Source organism: Hemibagrus wyckioides, linkage group LG14, assembly GCF_019097595.1.
Source record: "Hemibagrus wyckioides isolate EC202008001 linkage group LG14, SWU_Hwy_1.0, whole genome shotgun sequence".
NCBI classification, from domain to species: Eukaryota; Metazoa; Chordata; class Actinopteri; order Siluriformes; family Bagridae; genus Hemibagrus; species Hemibagrus wyckioides.
Genome location: NC_080723.1, coordinates 9,623,083 through 9,637,893, shown reverse-complemented (window position 1 = coordinate 9,637,893; position 14,811 = coordinate 9,623,083).

The following is a 14,811-nucleotide window of genomic DNA, read 5'->3' as shown; positions in this document are numbered from 1 at the left end:
TTAAGAAGAAGGAGCAATTTAGGCCTCAGTTTTCTCCAGATTGTTTCTGGTGATTTTCCATACCAGGGCAAATGCTGGCAGAGTTGTTTTTATTAACAATTAACAGTTACTCAACTCCCAGCTGGTGGCTATTCAAGCTAACCTGTTACCTTCAGTTTTGACAATATAGAACGCCAAAGTTCAGTTTAATCATCTCACAGTCCGCCTGCTAGAGTACATCTGGCATCAGTTCTTGTTAATCTCTTAATCTTATCTACTATGGTGATGACACACTCAACTTTATATATTTCTTTTTCCTCCATCTGCCTTTCTCCAAAAATTTCTTTCTTGTAGAACATCTTTCTTGTATCTCTTCCAAGTTCCAGGACAAAGATCCATTATCTGAAACTCAACCTTGACAAATCAGAACTGAAAGACCTTCTGGTGACGATCTCCCCTCTGCTGACATCAGCACATCAATCACCTCTGACCTTAAAACCTTAAAACAATCAACTACGAAATTAGAACGTTAATGGCGTCAAACTAAATTGGCAATATTTCAATTAGCGTGGAAGGAAAGCCTTCTGAGCTACAAAAAATCTCTTAGTACTGCTAAATTCAATCCAAAATTTTTATTTAGTACTGTAGCAAAAACTAACTAGGAGTAAAAAAAACACTGTAGAAAAGCACACCCCATCTATATGCATCAGCAATGACTTCATGAATTATTTCAGTAAAAAAAATTATAATATCTGGCAGAAAATTCAGACTATTAATTTAAAACCAAGCAATTTGATATATAATCCTGTAGATAATATAACTATAACTATAACTAAGAGCCTGGTTTAATTTTGCTAATTTCTTCTTCTAAACTTTCAATCTGTATACTAGATCCCTTACCCAGGTCTTTCTTTTAACATATATTACCAGTAGCTACCGAACTCCTTCTAAAATGATAAATTCTTCCCTTAGCACTGGCTATATGCCTAAATCTTTTAAACTAATGGTTATCAAACCCCTTATTAAAATACCTGACCTTGACCCTTGTCAGCTGTCCAACTAGAGGCCAATATCAAACCTCACTTTTATCTCTAAGATCCTAGAAAAGGTTTAGCACAGCAGTTATGTTCATACCTACATAGGAATAACATTCATGAAATGTATTAGTCAGGATTTAGCCCTCATCATAGCACAGAGACATCACTGGTTAAAGTGGTAAATGACCTGTTACTGGCTTCTGATCAGGGTTGTGTCTCTTAACTCTACTTGATAGACTAGAAAATGTTGGTGGTGTTAAGGGAACAGCCCTCACCTGGCTCAGGTCTTATTTGACTAATCGTTATCAGTTCTTAGATCTAAATGGTGACTTCTCTATGCATACCAAGGTTATGTTTGGTGTTCAACAAGGTTCTGCTTTAGGCCTACTGCTTTTCTCCTTATATATGCAACCACTTGGTGCAATTATTCGTAAACATGGTATTAGCTTCCACTGTTATGCTGATGACACACAGCTATATGTTTCAGCTAAGTCAGATGAGAGACACCAGCTTATTAAGATTGAAGAATGTGTAAAGGACATTAGACCATGGATGCTCACTAACTTCGTCCTGCTTAACTCTGACAAAACTGTCAAAACAGAAGTGCTCATACCAGGACCACATGCAGCTAGAAATAAGCTTTCTGATAATAGAGTAATTCTGGATGGTCTTTCTGTTTCATCATGTCCAGCAGTGAAAGATCTTGGTGTGATTATTGACTCTGGTCTTTCGTTTGAAGCTCATGTAGATAATAAATATGATAAGAATTAAGATAAGAAATATGATGTCACTTCATGATGCAGAAAAACTAGTTCATGCTTTTGTTACCTCTGGGTTGGATTATTGTAATGCCTGGATGTACTGGATGTACTGTCTGGATGTTCCAGTAGGAGCATAAACAAGCTCCAGTTAGTCCAGAACACAGCAGCTAGAGTCCTAACTAGAACCAGAAAATATGAACACATCACTCCTATCTTATCCACACTGCACTGGCTCCCAGTCAAATTTCATATTGATTATAAAATACTACTACTGACCTATAAAGCAATAAATTTTTGCTTTTGGTTTTCATAATCTGCCACTTCTACTTCGATTAAAAGGTGAAGGCTATTTGGTAGTACCTCAAGTAGCAAAGGCTACAGCAAGGGTTATGGAACACAGTTATGGAACAGCCTTCCAATTAGTGTTCGGGATTCAGACATAGTCTCAATGTTTAAGTCTAGGCTGAAGACATATTTGTTTAGTCAAGCCTCCACTGTATAGTTTTTCTTAGGTAAAGGAGCAGATCTGGAAGGTTCATGGGTACAGAGTGTTTGGTGTACTGGGATGTTTGGGTGCTGTCACCTTACCACCCTTGCAAATCCCTCAGGTTTGCTGACTGTGAAGTGGTTGGATGCTTTATGTCCCGGGAAGCCTTCATGTCTGTCTCATTCTGGCTATCCCTTTTAGTTATGCTGTCATAGCTAGTCTTGCCGAAGTCCCTGCCTGCACTTTGCACATAATCTACATTGTCTTTAAACATCACATCATCACAAGCATACCTAATATTTTTCTCTATCTCTGTCTGCTGAGCTATATGTCCCACTCCTTAGCTCCCAGTCTTCTGAATTCACAGTGTGACCACTTCTTCTTTCCGGAACTGCCTGATCCATGCACATGCTCTACACCTGGTTGGAGTCTTGTTGCTTGGTGGTGCTCGCTCCTGCTGGGGATAGATCTGCATGGACAGCCTGTGACCCAGGGGACTGCTGTGGATAGAACCACCCAAATGAGGATGGGTTGCCTTCTGAGCCTGGATCCTCTCAAGGCTTCTTCCTCATATCATCTCATGCTCATTAGGGATAAATAGTAACTTAACTTTAAACTTTATCATTTTTTTTTCTATGTTTCTATACTTCTTTAAAGCTGCTTTGAGACAATGTCCATTGTTAAAAGTGCTATGCAAATAAACTGAATTAAATTGAATTGAATTTTCAAATATACATGAACCATAGTATTAAATAACTAGTAGCCAGTATCCAAAATCAATAATTACCGGTTTTGCCAGTATAGTATTGACATGCAGCCATTATAAACGAATAACTTAGGTAAAGTATAAATGATTATAATATTATTAGCATGACAACTTTTTAATTAAATTTGTAAGATTATCATCAATTAAGGAAACAAATACTTTATTATAGTGAATTTTCATAATTGAAGAACTACTGTGGTATCACTACATTATTACCTCTAAGTTAGTAAGTGGTTAATTAAGGAACCATATTGTAATGCATTACTTAGATTTCTTATTGGTTAACATCTGTTTTATTATTATTATTATTATTATTATTATTATTATTATTATTATTATTATTATTATTATTATTATTGTTAGTCCAATGTGCATTTGGTGATATCTGTTGCTATCTCAAGGAAGAGTGGTTGAATATTTGTAGGATTTTTATTGATATATCTTAGTAACCACCAATCCAAACATGGTCAAGTATCACATTAAGCATAAATCTCAATTTATTTTTATATTTTAATGGTATTGGAGACATTTGTAATAAGATGGTGTAGACTTTAGACTTTTAGACTGTTGGCAATGAGTTCTACTTATTTATGGTATAATAACAATGATAAAAAATCATTTTAATAATAAAAATAGCCCAGTGGTAGATGTTGATAAAAAATCTTTTTAATAATAAAAATAGCCCAGTGGTAGATGTTGCTAGATCTCCTAACACATATGGTCTGGACTAAGCCTCTTTCTTGAAATCATTTCAATAAACCAGAAGATGGATTATGCTTGCCATCAAAAATTCTACTACTGTAATGAACTATACCGTGGGCAAAGTGGTATTTCACTAGTTAAGGTGTTGGACTACTGATCGGAAGGTTGTGAGTTTGAATCCAAGGACTACCAAGATGTCACTGTTGGGCCTTTAAGCCCTTAACCCTAAATGGCTCTGTGTAAAGGTGTCTGTCAAATGTAAACTATATAATTAAAGGATTTTTTATATATATTCCTGTACAGGAAATGCTTTTGGTTAAAGACTAATAAAAAAAAACATTCAGACAATGAAAAGGGGCAACACCCCACTCTACACCAGTCAGAACTTTGGACACACAGCCTCTTATGTGTGGATAACAAGACATTTGTGAGTGAAAAAGCACTTCTGGCTATGAGTACTTTTCCTGTGTTTTCACTCTGCATCAGAAAGGCCAACAACTCTGAGCAATTGGCATGGCTATGTGTTTGCAGAATCTGTGGGAGCTGAGTCTGTCTTGCTGCCGGCACACAGTTATCTGTCAAAATGATTCCACTTGGGTTTCTGCTTTAACGGATGCCTACTTCTCTGCCACCATGAAGTGGCGCTATGTTCAGTTCCAAATTTAGTATGAATGTGTTATTTATTCCCCCTTTCCCCCCTTTTTTTCAAATTAGTGGGTGTGGATATTTTTCTTTTCTCCATGAGGCATCTTCTTTTGCAAGGTTTGAGAAACTTAAGCCACTGCGAAACGCCTACCACCGAGCCAATGGTTGAAGGGAACTTGGCTTGCTGGGGCTCAGAGCACATGGATTTGCACTCATAGCAATGCATAAATCAATAAGGAGTGGGGTTTCCGTCTAAATAGAGAGGGTATCAATAGTGCACACCACACACACATATCTCTCTCTCTCTCGCTCTCTCTCCCTCTCTCTCTCTCTATCTACACTATATATAGAATACTTGTACAGCCACAACAAACAGGGCACAGGAAATACAAAGAAGTACAAATAAAAGACTTTGCATAGTATTTTCAGGGGCCGTTAAAACCCAAATGGTTATCGAATCACCTTCAGATGCTTCCTCTTTGATTGGCAGAGCACCAGGCAAATCCAAGGTTTACTCACCTCTTCTGAAGCAGTGGCCCCCTTTTTTATATGGAATCTTTAACAACCTCTGTCTTTCCTTCTTCCTGCTGCTTCAGGAGGAAGCAATGGACAGGAACAGATGAAATGACAAACTTGAAATACAGGTGCTGTTTAAAAAATGCCTGCAGGTGAATACACTCAAAGGGGATTCACATGGATTCAAGAATTTGTGTTTTAAAGGAAATAGAACAACAGCTATAATGTGTAAATATTATATTATATTATATTATATTATATTATATTATATTATATTATATTATATTATATTATATTATATTATATTATATTATATTATATTATATTATATTATATTATATTATATGTGCTCGTGAACCAAGGCAAGCAGCAACAGGAAAATGTAGAAGAAATAGATGCAGAAAATGTTTTCCTAGGGAAGAAATTTAGCATTGATAACACCAAAAAAATGATATCAGAGTGGTAGGAGAATAAAACAAATTCAATATCCATTTTCTCAGCCCTTGGGTAAATCAAGTCTGGCAACCATGATGGTAAATAATAAATCTCACTAACAACTCCCAAAAGAAAACTCCAAAATGTAGCAATATATTGTTTCATTCTCTTCTTCATCTTAACTGGGCCATCCAGTTTGTACTACATAACCGAAGTAGACATGTCATAGTTTCCATTTTTCTAAGAGTCATTGGCTTGACTTGTTTGTCTGCTTTGCTAAGTTTAAAACATCTATGAAATAATGCCAAGACACTCTGCTGTGTTCTGGTTTAAACAGTTTCTAATTCAGTTCAAGCTGCTTCTAATTTGGATTTACGAGATGAAAAAGAGGTTTTTACAAATTCGAAACATCAAGTATTTTCAAAGCAGTTTACCTCCGTCGCCAACGCAAAAATGTTAATGCTATATATTTATTTATTTATAATAGAGGAAAAACATCCTTGCATTTAAAGAAAAGATGGTTCAATTCTTTACATTTGCATACACAATAATTTCTGAAGACTTCATGTATTAGAGTTTGACCTTGACACCTTGATAAGTCTTGATGCATGTCTAAACTAAGAAAAGATCTCAAGAGTGAAGAAACAAAAAGCTTTTATTGTCATTTCAACCATATATAGCTAGTGCAGTTCACTGAAATGAAACAACGTTCCTCCAGGACCAGGGTGATACTTTTTAAAGACTCAGAGCTACATAAAATAACACATAACTGGGGACTAAGTACATAAACGTAAAAACTTCAAACCAGAGACAGTGCAAAACAATACACTATAATAGAGTAGTGCATAGTGCCAACCAGTATACAGTTCAGAGCAGACTTCTTGAAAAACATCAAACCAGATGTGTAATGCACAGTGAGGACAGAAAATCAGACAGAGAGAGAGAGAGAGAGAGAGAGACTCTGAAATGTGTTACTTCATAGACATTCCCATTCCATGTTCTTCCATATGGTTCCATCAAAGCCAAGCAAGTCTATGTAGCATGACTAAAACCTTTACACCATTTGGCATATGTCCTCATCCTTATTTAGGGTTAGAAGCTTGCTCAAGGACCCAGCAGTAGTAGTCCTAGGATTTGACCTCACAACCTTCTGATCATAACTGAGTTTTGAATATATCTGTTTATTGACTGTTTACACTTTTCAGCCATTGATAGAAATTTACAGCACAGTGGAGCAGGAAAAAGCTGTTTTTCACCAAGTAGGCTATGGATCAGGACCCATGGTAACCCTGAACAGGAAAAATAACAGGTCTAATGAATGAATGAATGATTGGTGCAGTTGTGGCTCAAGTGGTTAAGGCTCTGGGTTATTGATTGGAAAATTGGGGTTCACAATTAAGCAAGGCCCTTGACCCTCTCTGTTCCAGGGTCACTTCATCATAGCTTCCCCTGCTCTCTGACCCCAACTTCCTCAGCTGGGATATCTGAAGAAAAGAATTCCACTGTGCTGTGGTGATAATATAGGATTCACTTAATGAATGATTCGTTGTTAATTGTGGTGTTACATATCTGCACACTGAGAGCGGTCTTATGTTTCTGTAATACTACAACACTAGAAGCTTGCAGCTTGTTTTGTGTAGCAAAAAAAAATTGTTCACCATGCATCCATTTTTACAAACTTACTGGTTAAAATTCAGTAGTCTAGCTTAACAATCTAGTCTTGTCAGTCTTGGCAATTTTTATATAAGTAGCGATTTAGTACTTATTGCTACAATTTCCTTTTACAAACGCTCATTCCTTTTACTACTTTAGTGGGTCAGACATTTTCCAGATCCCTATTTGCATCCCTCTTTCTCTCTTTGTGTATTAATTGTTCTTTAAAGCTGCAATGTGTAAAGACTGAGTGCAATGTGTAAAGACATCTATACAGAACTAAGCTATATTCTGAGATGCAACTGAGGGACTGACATTTGTTTGTATGTATTCAACAGAAAGTGAATGGAGATACAAACAAAAAAAAGCTCTGGGGTTTTTGGGTGCATTTCGGGTTGATGTGATGTGATATAAAATAACTAAGCCATGGTTACTGCAGACGTCACCGCCTTGATCAAACGCTCTAAAGGGTGGCAGCGTGCTATAAAGCTGGCTCCAGAAAAGGTTCACTGGTTTATTTGCTGTCCCAATTTGTTTTGGGCTGCTTTGCCATGTCTTCTGGTTGGCCTCAGCAGGACTGTTAACACACAACACATTTTACACGATGTCATTAAAAGCCGCACTCTTTTAAAACCCCTGCTTATTTTTAGAATGTCTCTGTTTGAGGGGGAAAAAAACGGGATGGAGGCTTTGAATGCAGACTGGAGCGAAACGTCCCATAAGCCTCTCCCCAGAAACCCTCCACAGCGCTGCGCCAGCTCAGGCAGCACCTATAAAAGTTTAGACTTTCAATCATGAAGGCTCAGACACCCTGTTAGGAAGAGGTTGTACATTTGAGACACATTTGCAGTCTGTAACACTAATTTGCTAAAGTGCTCTAAATCTTGCTTTAACATTTTTGCTCATATGAAAGCCAGACAAAGTAATAACAAGAAACACAGCACTGAAACATTACCGAGTTTATCTCATCTCGTTAAAAGCTCGGCCTTTAACCACCGTGCTCAAAGCACTTTGCTTTAAAAAGACTTTGAGAAACGTATTGTTCATTTTATATAAATAAATCTAGTGCATTCTAACCAATCACTAACCAAAGGGTTATTTTAAATATCTAAAACCAGTTAGAACCCGATAGACATCTTGTTCTTGTGTTTCTACCTCTCTCTTGATAAAGAGAGACCTTTCCTCTTTGTTTGTTCTGAACGTGAATGCAGTGCAATTCAACTTAATTTGTATATTTGCACTTTCAACCAGAGACATGGTCTCAAATCAGCTGTACAGTAATATAAAAATTCAGAATAAAAATGACAACGTTTCAAATTCAATTTATATTCATCCCTAATGAGTGATGCTAGAGGTGAGGAAAAACTCCCTAACATGGCATGATGAAGAAACAAACCCAGTCCTATCCCTGGCCAATCAGAACCCTCCGTATACATTCAGCTTACTTATGCTCATACTCCTGAATAAACTGTGATCTTAACCATAGGAATAACTCATCTTGGTGTCTGTTTTGGTGTCTTTCCCCTGACCCTGAGAACAGGTTGTAGCAGAGTAATTTGTAGAAAATATTTTCCAACAACAAAACCATAATAGGTACAAAAATAAGCAGATATTACTAAGTGAACTAATGCTTTAATATTTAACATTAATACTTAACAGTACTGTATATGTAGAGAATACAATAATCTTGTGGAGGATCAATTTTTTTTTATTGTCACAGCTCTACCTTTATGTGTACTTGTTAAGAGAAAGTAAGCTTGTAGAGAGAGAGAGAGAGAGAGAGAGAGAGTTAGGATTTGATGTGCAAAAAAAGAAAAAAAATAGGGCCGAAGTAAAGCAGTTAAATATATTCTTAATACCTGGCACAGGTCACTGGGTCTTTTTCCTATTTTTCCTCCTTCGGGCTCAGAGAGGAAAGGATTATAAGATTATTAGTTGCAGGATGCAGTAAATTACACCATTTGGACAGAAAAGGGCAGCAAATGTCTGACTGCTGAGAGGGACCACACGGTCATTTGCTGTGTAATGGATCAGGAAGGGGAGAGGTGTATTGGGTTGTAGAGACAGGTGAGAGAGAGAGAGAGAGAGAGAGAGAGAGAGAGAGAGTTAGAGAGTTTGGCCCTGAGTGAAGGAAGGGAGTGTTTTGTGTGTGCTATTTGAATTAGCCTAATAATTCCACTTGGCTAGGGATCTGAACATTTCCAATAGCTCTTTCTATCCTCATCCCACTGAAAGGCTTTCTTCTTGAAAGTTGAGCTACCTCTCAGTCCTTTCTAAAGCATCTCAGGTCTCTCGCTCTCTGCAAGACATTTTAAAACAATCTACAACCACAATGAGTCACAATGAAGGAAGCTTGTATCTGCACTTGAAGGATCTATTTCACCGCACAGGACATGGTATTGTCGTTTAAAAATGCAGATCCCATCACTACACCCGGATTTGTTCAATTGGAATGATGGCAGATGTCCACCTTTACATCGTCCCAATCGCATCCGTATCACTCACTTTACTAGACAAATCACGCTTCGCATCGCAATCGTTTGCAGCTTAAGTGGACTCCTTAATGCGAACGGATTTTGAAAGCATCCGAGCGTCACATTTTTCCACACTAGTCCTTACATAAAAGTCCAAGAAGTTACTGTACCTCATCCAGAAGTTTGATAGATATACCATAATCCCAGTAAATTGACATGAGATGGAAATTGCATGGAATTTTCTATCCCAAGTAAAATAAAGAAAAATGGCAGAAAAGTGGAGATTCATAAATCATCTCCTCCCTGTTACCATAAATATGGCATCTGACTCACGGGAGAGAATTTATAGTAGAAACATCAGGAAAACTAATACCTGGACATTAAAAAGATTTAATACTCAACTACTTCTCAAATACTGTCGAATTGGAGTCTGCAGAAAACAGAAGATTACCTGTGCAGATTGACCAGTCGAAGAATTTCCAATGAGGTTGAAGTATTACATGATCCACATACTAGTGAATGGGCTAAACTCAGTCCTCCTGGTAAATGTTCCTGTTTTATGTTTTCCTGAGGTTCATTCACACTGCAGCAAAGGGGAAAGACTGAGGAAAGACAAGAACAGTCTGAGGAACAGGCCTCAGTGACCATGTGTATACAGAGAGAGAGAGAGAGAGAGAGAGAGAGAGAGAGAGAAAGACTGAGATAGATGAAGAGATGTAGGAATGGAGATACATAGAGAAATAAGAAAACAGAAGGACAAAGAGAAAAAGGAGATGGATAGAGACGAGAGACAGGGGGGGATGCAGAGATAGAGAGAGACAGAGAGAAAGAGAGATGGAGAGATAAGATGGATAGAGAGACAGTGAGAGAGAGAGAGAGAGAGAGAGAGAGAGATGGATAGAGAGACAGAAAACGAGATAAAGAGAGAAAGGATGGATAGGAAGTCAGAGAGAGATAAGGAGTGAGAGAGAGGGGAGTGGAAAGGGGGGTGATAGTGACACAGAGAGAGATGAGGAGAAAGACAGAGAAAGGGAGATGAATGAAGAGACAGAGAGAAAGAGAGAGAAGAGAGGAGATGGATAGAAAGACATAGATAGATGAGAAGAGAGAAAGACAGTGTGGACATGGATTGAGAGACTGAGAAAGAGATATGACTACAGCCTTCAGATAGTAGTCATGAGGTAGAACATATATTCATGTGTTTCCAGTTAATCTCCTGATGCTTTGTTGGACAATTTTATCAGAATCATCACTGACCCATGTCACTGACCAATGCATGTTCGTGTCTATAAGCTGTGTTGCAATCTACAATCTATAATCACTGATGCTGTTAAAGACTACACAACTCTTCTACAGCACATTCAGTCTGACTGTTTAAAATAAAAATTCTCTCACAACTTTAACGTAGTGTCTGAAGCTAGTGCAGAATGAATAAATACTGCAACATGTAAACAAGAAGGTTGTCCTGAGACGTTTCACAGACATATGATGAGGAGGATTAATGATGATAGCTTTTCTTACTGCTTCATTTGTGTGCATTCTGATCAAACTGCTCCACAGGCTTACTGTATATGAGCGTTACTGTATACATGCAGTTGTTGTGGGATATAACCAAAATGCTCCATTTATGAGACTCTTATCATCCTATCTGCAGTTAACAAATGTTAAAGTGGGTTATTATAGATTTTTTATTCTTTATTATGGACATGAAGGCTAACTGTAACAATCCCAGTGCCATGCCATGTGATTACACACAAAATGACACGCCCCCTATTATTAATCTCCATAATATCTGTTTCATTGATGGTTCCATCTGTCATCTATAGGCATCTTATGGACTCAGATTCAGATGTAATGAAGAAAGTGAATTGTCTATCATCATAGTTTTTGAGTTTGGAGGAGAAAGTTTATAGATTGAGCATAGATTGTCTAATCAAAATACAAATTAGACAAAAGGCAGAACTTTTAGAGTTTGGGGGATATTTTGTTTGAATGAAAGTGTTCCTCTACCTAGGGTTAGAAGTGGGGATTGAAACTATAACTCGGGTTGTGAAAAGCCTGGTATAGAGCTTACATCATACTTAATCTGGGGACGTGGCTAGTGAACTCAATTTGCATATGAACTTGTAGAACTTCTGGAAGTGATGTAATTGTGATATGAATGTGGTGTCATGATTTTTTTTTGTGGATTGGCTTTAACCCTCATGTTGTTGTGGGTCAAACTGAAAAATAGTTAGAAGTATTTTTTCAGAATGAAACTTCTTCTGCTTGGCTTAATTAGTGCAATCAACATATACCAGAATATAATGTAAACCCCTGTTTTTATCACATAGATAATGTTCGGGTCAATTTGACCCGGCAGTCAAAGTGGAAGCTAAAAGGGTTCAGATGTGTCAAATACTGTTTGTTTCTTTGCAACTGTGATACATATTTCACTCCAGTCACACACACACAAACACACACTCTCTTGACCACAGCTGTAAAATGCGAAAATGCAGGCATTGTTATGACTTTTAACGGTAATCTTTTCTGTTCCTGAGGCCAAACTCCACCCAAATTGAGTGGACACTCAGCAGGGGAGGGGCAAAACATTTAAAGATTCTCTGCATGGGAGTCCTACCAACATAACACTCTGCAGCTACATATGATATACTCCCTGTCAAAGCTTTGCAAAATGAGCAGCAGAAGTGAACGGGTGCCGGCCTGGAGTCTCTGGAACTCATTTGATCATGACAGTGAAATAGAGGAGGATGTGTCTGAAGATGAAGACCATCTTGAGGTTAATTCTGAGTTTGATGATACTGATTATGAGCCAAATAAGGAAACTGCTATTCATATTCCTCCAAGCAAGTCATTCACATCAAAAATGGTGAAATACAATGGTCTTCATCCCCTAATATGGGGATGGCAAAACTGTCTGGCAAAACTGTCTGCAGAAACCATAGTAAAAGGTTAACGAGGATTTCAGTGACTTGTGTGACAGACATGAAGTCAGCTTTTGAGCTGGTCATGCCCAACATAATACAGAAAAACATTCTCAAAATGACTAATCTAGAAGGAAGCTGTGTTTTGGGGGAGAAGTGGAGGGAACTAGATAAAATGCATTTACATGCATATTTGGCGGTCCTCAGCTGGGGTCTATAAATCAAAGGATGAATCAACAGCCAGTCTGTGGGATGCAGAGACAGTCAAGGCTATATTTCGTACCACAATGTCTCTGGAGACTTTTCACATTTCATCAACATTACCAAATAAAAAGAAAAATGTAGAAAATCCATTGTCTATACCCTATTTATTCCTAATGAGGGTCACAGGGGTCTGCTGGATCCTATCCCAGTGCACACTGGGCGAAAGGCAGGGGTAAAATGTAGAAAATGTAAGATAAATCAATGTCAAGTAAAACTATCGTATTTTATAAGTAGGTCTTTCCGATGTACATTACAAAAAAATAACATGCATTTTTTATGAAAAATGAGTGAATTATCCTCATTGAGCCTTGATCTGTGAGAGGTAAAGAACACCCTTGCACTAAATATTGATTGAAATGGTTAGTAATGGAGTTAATAATGAGATATAAACCATGTTTATTGGGATTTTTTGGTTTCTGACACTTTCGGATAATTAAACATGCCCCAGGTCCCTTGAACATCACTGCTGTTCCTGAGAAACGGACATAACAGGAAGGTTAAGGCAATAGTTTATCTGTGTGTGTGTGTAGACATTTGCACTGAACAAACACCATTATCCAGTGACAGTTATTAAGACTACAGGATATAATATAATCTATATAGGCAACCCTAATAGTTTATTTGTTGAGCCACCAGTTGTTATCTGCTGCCATGTAATTAGCTATACTTTTCTTTAACACAAATTTGAAAGATGTCCATTAATAAAATGATCTAAGGGAAATATAGTAAAATCCCACATGAAACACCTGAACCTGGTGGTAATAGTGTAAGATGTTTTTCATCCACTTCTGGTGACATGGATCTTCCATTACCACCTGAGCAGCTGCCAGATTCACCAATACAGGAGGAAATTAAAGTAGTTATTTCCTGAGTAGAAGCACAACTTCTCCTGTGTGTTTGGCAATGCAATTCCATGACTCCACAGACACATAACTAATTCAGTGCTGCTACGTCTATTAAATACTACAACAACAAACCGAGAAATTGGTAAAATGCCTTTAAGAAAATGCTGGGCCTCAGAGCGTTTGTTAGTCATGGCAAATAAATAAGACTTGTAAACGCTCACGTACTAGTTCATGAATAAACAAAAAAATACTTCTACTACTCAACCACTCAACTATAGTGGATTTCTGAGCATGTCACATTTCCTAGCCAGCTAGCGTGACTGTGAGCATGTGCTGCTTACAGTGATGGAGTGGTTTGAACTTTCTCCCTGTTTTTACTGTCACAGCTGCAAACTTCAAGTAGCTGAACTCACCTAATACACGTACTCAAGTTGGAATGATGGTTCCCTTCACTTTCCTTCTCTCTGTATTTTCTACTTGTAGCTGGTTACTGCTGAGGCTGCGATGTTAGCCAGCGTACTAACCCAAAAACAAGCAGTCCAAAGGTTGCGTCATGGTCTTCTAGTGGTTCCATCCACAGCAATCCTGTGTATCCCCAGGCTGTCCTCAGCAACAGTTAGTACTATTCCAAGTGATGAGTCTCTGGGCTCAGGGGCAGCATGTGTAGCTCAGGTCGGAATCAGGCACTCAGGAGATAGGAGTTGAAGCTTGGTGCCATGCCATGTACTAGTTTTACAAAAGCAAGTTATGAGACTTTAAACTTAATTCTATAGCTTGCAGTTGAGGTCAGGAGCTGCATTTTGAAGAATGGGAAGATGGGACAGCATTAATACAATAATGCAGGAAGAAGAGTTTCAGTGTCTTTGTATCTCTGAAGACATGTTTTAGTTTAATGGTTCTCAGTTAGATAAAGCTACAATTTATAAATGAGTTTACTAAATAAAATTTTAGGTCAATTTTGTCAGATATTTGGTCAAAAAGGAAGATTTAATTATGAATATGTTATGATTTTGTCTTTAACCATCACATGATTACAAGTGCACCTAAAATTCTCTCTCTCTCTCTCTCTCTCTCTCTCTCTCTCTATAGAGCTACACATGCTACTCCTGAGCTCCCAGTGTTCTGAGTTCCCAGCATGACCGCTTCTTCTCTCTGGACCTGCTTGATCCATCTACTTCTGGTTGGAGTCTCATCACCTGGAAGTGCTCATTTTTGCTGAGAATGTCTCCACATGGACATGGAGGAACACAGGTTGCTGTAGATAGAAACACTTGGAGACCATGGTGCCACCCAACTGCTGTAGCATTGCGGCAGTCGGTTTTT